The sequence below is a fragment of the Barbus barbus genome (assembly GCF_936440315.1).
Source record: "Barbus barbus genome assembly, chromosome: 11".
Classification (NCBI taxonomy): Eukaryota; Metazoa; Chordata; class Actinopteri; order Cypriniformes; family Cyprinidae; genus Barbus; species Barbus barbus.
Window position 1 is genome coordinate 2,504,726 of NC_136739.1, and position 6,000 is coordinate 2,510,725.

General features: G+C 38.5%; 1 pseudogene across 1 annotated transcript in view; it reads right to left on the bottom strand.

The window, feature by feature from the left end:
• The window catches only part of LOC306877091 (ATP-binding cassette sub-family B member 6-like), a 48,970-nt pseudogene extending 47,664 nt beyond the window's left edge, over positions 1 to 1,306 (bottom strand). The window contains exons 1-2 of the transcript in view: positions 1,235 to 1,306; positions 483 to 556 (exon numbers count right to left, since the gene is read on the bottom strand). The product of the transcript in view is annotated as an ATP-binding cassette sub-family B member 6-like (transcript). The remainder of the gene's footprint in view (positions 1 to 482; positions 557 to 1,234) is intronic.
• Positions 1,307 to 6,000: the final 4,694 nt, after the last annotated feature.

Sequence of the window (6,000 nt, forward strand, 5' to 3'; positions counted from 1 at the left end):
ATTAAGGATGTTCGAAAGAAGGTGAGAGAACACTTTATCGTTCATATCCAGCTGTTAGCCCATCCTTTCATCCTCTGATGTTATTTTCATGTCTACGTGTGTGGGAGTGGCAGAGAGTGTTAGTTCTTAAGACCTGTCTACCTGCAAAGCCACATTTCCTCCTGCGAAAAATCCTCAAGGGGAATGATATTGCACTAAAATCTCCCTACTTTGCTTGATATATTTCACACAATAAAAAGACCTGAATGACATTCTGACTCAAAGTGTTGGTTATGGTGCAAAGAGGACCACCAAAGGAAAAATCAGTTGGAAAGGTTGAATTGTTTTATCAGGGACACACTCCAGATTCCCAGACATGCCTTGTGCTGCAGAATGTGAATGAGATTTTGCATGGGCATCATCTGGTCAACAGGGAGGTCACTGCATTGATTTTTTTTTGTGGTGGTGGTAAAACAACTCTGTTTTTCTTTCATTTTCCCCACCTATTGTCAAAGATGTTCCTCTCACCTCCAGCAGAAATCTCAGAGGGGGTAGTTGCCGGCGGCAGCAGGCAGGCCTAAATTCACAATTAGATGCCTTTCTCTGAGCACAGGTGAATGTGTAGCTGTCAATCACCGCACCGGTGTGGATGTTTACTGTACTTCGCAATCACAGATTCTAGCGTACATCTTGGAATATATGACCCAAATAAGAATTTTCACCATATATTGCCATCTGAACAAGTAACAAGTCTGCCATGTTTGTTCTGCCCAACTGAGGAAAAAAGCATTACCATAAATCGCTTTACCAATGGTGATTAAATTTAACGATCGGTTAGCTCATATCACATCAAAGTATTATTATTGTTATACTTTATTCTCAAATTATTAATGTTAACAACATCAGCATTGCGTGACAATGAGTATAGTGTGTATACTCATTGGTAAATTTCAATTTCTGTATAGTCTAATATATAATTGTCATAATATTTGAATTTCACATTAAGAAATTCTTTTAACACAAAAAGCAAACTATGCTCCCTTCGAACTGGTTTTCTTTAAAATACAAATCTTGTGTAATCCCAGGCTATCTTTAATCAGAAGCATGTTTAAAACTGGAATATAATTTAATTTCATTCACATGTGTTTCATAAACACATAATCCTTTCTGGATTACAATCCAACATAAAAATTATACATTTAATTATTCTAGCTGCTGTGAGATATGGCTAAACGATCCACCACCTGCAGCATACTCGCATACGAAAGCCTAGTAGCCGGGACAACTTCTTTATCTTCACAGACGTCACGTAATGACGCTGTGCCATGCTCGAATTTCCTGCGAAAACCTACCCGTACCACTCAAATTAGAAAACATTATTATAAGTTTACCACTGTAAATCGGGCTAAAGTAAGGCGATAGTTTTGAACACTGGCTGGTTATGTACTTAAATACTGATTTCAGATCATTTTTAACCAAAAAAAGTTACGGACTGCAGCTTTAAATACAATTCTGTTTACCACCTGCTTTCCGAGTCACAGACCTTTGAAATATAACATAAAAAAGTCCACCCCACAGAGTGTTTAATGGAGTGCTTACAACTGGGACAAATGAGATGCACAAACACGATCATGCACAGCTGCATGCATGCATACTGTTATCATATCAGTAAAGCTTTCTATTCATTTAATTGAACTAATTTAGAGTATCCTGCTCTGGGCGCACAGTGGGAGAATGTGTAAGCTCTGGCTGTAGATGTTCACTGAGGTGCCACTGTTTATTAGATGTGTTGTCATTATTGTTGAGACAGTTTAATGGAACCACCTGTGGACAGCCCAGACTCATCTCAGTGGAGAGCTAACAAGCCACAATTAGCCATTAACTATTCTTCTAATGCTATATTGTCCTGCACAGCATATCAGACATAGTCCTTTACTAACAGGCATAGTGGATAGTTGGACAATTGCAATTAAAAAAAAATGTAACAGAAATTGTAAAACAAATGTTAATACTCATTATTTAATCTAATGGAGCTGGGCAAACTGATTAGAAACACTATCCTTTCCACTCAGTTTTTTTCTCATTGTGGATTATTTATTTGTACATTATATTCTGTTCTTCTGTAATTATTCGCAAAAACATGATGCTGCTGTTTTGATTTTAATCTCTTGTTACTCATAATGACCAGCCAGATTGTGTGGTATGATCCTCTTGTCTGGCTGTCTGGTTCAACAGAGTGGTTTGATTTAGAAGATAAAATCCATTTCTATGGTCTGTCACTGTTGCCAGGCAGGATGGAGCCGTTCTGAAGTTACTCAAGCAAGCCAGACTTGAGTCTTTACAGTCAAAAGGTAATAAGTTACCTCACATGCTTGGTTGGGATCAAACATATATCAAAAGCAGCTTCCATCACTGCGGAGCCAGTGGAGGAGGATGAAGTCATCTGATAGATAGAGTGTGCCCTCTCACCTACATAAACCATAACTGATGCATTTTTCTGGATTATATCTCAAGGATTATGACTAGCCCTCTGATCAACAGATAGAGAGTAACTCTTTGTTATATAGTGTTCATAAACAAATCTGAAGAAAATGTGAGTGGTGGTTTCTCATGCAAAACTTGAGTTTTCTTAGTGCACGGCTATGCATTTTTTAGGTTGTTCTGGAAGGTTGCTTCAGTGCTGCAAAGTGACATGATCCCATTGATTTTCAAAAAAGAATGGCAACACAAGCGACAGCAACCCTTTGGCGACAAGATGTAGGCATGTCCAGTTGCGCAGCAAAGTTGAGAAATGTTTATCTTTATGCAAATGAGGAGTGATTCTTCGTAAGCGGCAACTGATAGAAGTGTAGACTGTTTCAGTGGAGAAGAGACATGTAGACATTTATATGGTATAGACATTTAGACATATATATATCAAAGATGGATATAATAAAACGACATGTGGAAAATAAACTGTTGATAATCTTAGTGAGTTAAATTCATACATTGATAGTTCTTGTTGATTACCTGGTGCAGTTCACATTGAAACAATTTCCCCCCTCTCTGCACATTTTTGTATGCATCTCTTATCACTTCAGACGTTTGTTCTATTCGACCATAAGGATATTCTGCCATGAGTCTAGTTCGAAGCGAGCGTATATGTTCCATTTAAAGGTCATTAAAGTGCGTGGGATGTGAATTTAAATTGTATTTATTTACAGAAGTATGTTATGTCATACTTTACACTTCTCTAGTAAGTTTCGTCTGTGTGTGAAGATGCTACAGGCAGTGGCATAGCGCAAATGTGTGAATGAATGTTCCGTGATGTAAACTTTGTTGGATTACAAATTGAAGAATATATCTTAGATCTACTGATCCTATGTCCTAAAATTCAATAACCTGAAAAATCTAAGGTGAAAACATTGTATTTAGCCTTTATGGTAAAGATTATGACATCAGATGAATGATTCTGTTGAACAATGTTTGTAGCAAGAGGTTCCTACCAGTTCCTGTTCTCTTTGATTGTAAGTCAAACAAGCCATATTACTGAGACTCTCACCTTTTGTCTTTAATGGCTCTTGGTGGCCCTGTCCCATTCTTTGAGTAGTTATGTTGATTGAATTAGGACTGTTAAATGCATGGGGCAGCTTGCTATACCACCTGAATACTTTGTTTGCATGCTTTATTTAAAGGGGGATCATATGATGCAATTTCAAGTTTTCCTTTGTCTTTGGCGTGTTACAAGTAGTTTGTGAATATATAAGATCCATAAAGTTGCAAAGACTAAAGTCTCAAACCCAAAGAGATATTCTTTTTAAAACTTGAGGCTCGTCCATGCCTTCCTAAAACGCCTTATTTAAACATGCCCTCACATGTCTACGCCACTGTGTTGGACAATTTGCATAATACCGCCCAAATGTTTACACAAAGAAAGAAGGCTTAACTTTATTCTCGCTGCAGTATTGTTGCCGCCGCCGCCATATCGTGGAGACCCCGTGTGTTTCCAAATATGGTAAGGGGTGTAACATTTCCGTCACATGCTTGGTATTTGGCCAATCACAATGCACTGGATAGCTGGCCAATCAGAGCACACTGTGGTTTTCAGAATGATGAGCTTTGTAAAAATAGACGGGTTTCAGAAAGGTGGGGCAGAGAGGTAAACCATTTAAACACATTACAGCATTACACCAAATACAAAAAATAATGTTATTTTTTAGCATTGTCATATGACCCCTTTCAGGTTGCTAAGAACCGCCCCCTAAATGAATATAAACTACAACAGGGATCCTCAAATCTGGCCCAGGAGATGCACTTTACGGCAGAGTTTAGCTCTAACACTACTTAAACACACCTGAGCATTCTAATAAATAGCTATGTTTCCATCCAAAGATTCAAATTAAACTTGTGTGCAAAATTGGAAAGTTTCCATCCAACGAGTCAAAGAGAGCAAAATCGTCACTTCCTGGTAAACTGGCACCAAATATCACTAAGAAAACTAGGAGACGCCACTGAATATAATAATTTTCATATATGATCAATTACTTGTGCCTTAGAGCAAACAGACAAAACACAATAAATGCGGTAATTTTCAGAGGCGGATTCCAGCTGTTTGGGAACACTCATTGTGTTATTTATTCGGTAAATGTGTTTCCATCGTAGTTCATGTGCATTTTTTCTTATCGGATAAAATGTTTATCCTACTTAAATGTGCGCACAAGTTTTTATGTGCATTTTTTTTTATTTATGCACATCTTGGCGTTTCCATCCAGTTTATGCGATATTCCAAAATGTGCATAAAAATATGTGGATGGAAACATAGCTAATGTCTTCAGGATCATTAGAAAATCACAGGTAGGTGAGTTTGATCAGGGTTGGAGCTAAACTCTGCAGTGCATTGGCCCTCCAGTGCAAGATTTGAGGAACCCTGAACTACAATGTATCATTGCTTTAAGACTTTTGATGACTGCAGCGACACACAGTGCGTTCTCAATAATGAAGCCTGCTGAAGATACCCAAGAGTCTCCTTGTCTTTGCTTCTGAGTTTCCAACAACTTCAACGGATTTCCCCTGCTCAGGGATTACGGAGCAATGAACACTGTGTAGAGACCATGTCAATTCGGAACACAGTTCATGAATGGAGCTCTCTTCTAATGAGCTGATGATCTGAATCAGGTGTTAAGCCTGAGACACACTGAACGATTTTAGCAATCCTATAAGATCATTGCATGTCACACTGTGCGACATGGATCTAATAAACTTGGCTACAACATGTGTGTAGATTGTATGATGATGACACCTATTGATTCGTACAATACGACGCACATTACTATAGAAGAATAAAACGTCATCAGCATGTACCAGTGGTGACAAAAAGCATTATAAATCACACTTTAGTAGTTGTAGTTTTTATATGTGCTGAAAAAAAGTGGAAGTGGCAAAAGAGGAAGGCATAAGAGCTTGAGGTAAGCAGTTTTATGTTTAAGCGCCATGTCGCGTTGATTTCATGTGGCATTTTTATTGGTTGGTCAGTAAACGTGGATTGTACCTGCAAACACACTGTGCGATGATCATGCTGTATCATAGGCTACCTTTGGTCGCAAGACTGTAACAACGGCCGTCTTTGAACTTCTCTCACTGCTACAACACAGGACCACTGATTGGGAGCCACGATCACAGGAATCACCACAATTGTTTCACAATGCCAATCTTTTGTCTGGGACAGCCGAAAATCGTGCAGTGTGTTTTGGGCTTTAAATAAGAGACGTGCAAAATGTGCAGAGTGGGGGGAGCGAGGACTGGAATTGAGAAACGCTGGTCTAATCTGAATTAATACTGCTGGCAGTATGAGCAAGTTTAAAGTGTATATTGACAGATCGCTCATTCGGTTAATGATTTAATGCACTAGCACTGCTGCAGTTTTTATAACAACACTCTCCAACAGCAGAATGTTGGCTCTGTCCCTCGTTTACTTTAAGCAAAAACCACAAGTCTGATCACTTAGAAAAGTAATAGCACCTCTCTCTTCAACAGATTTGTTTA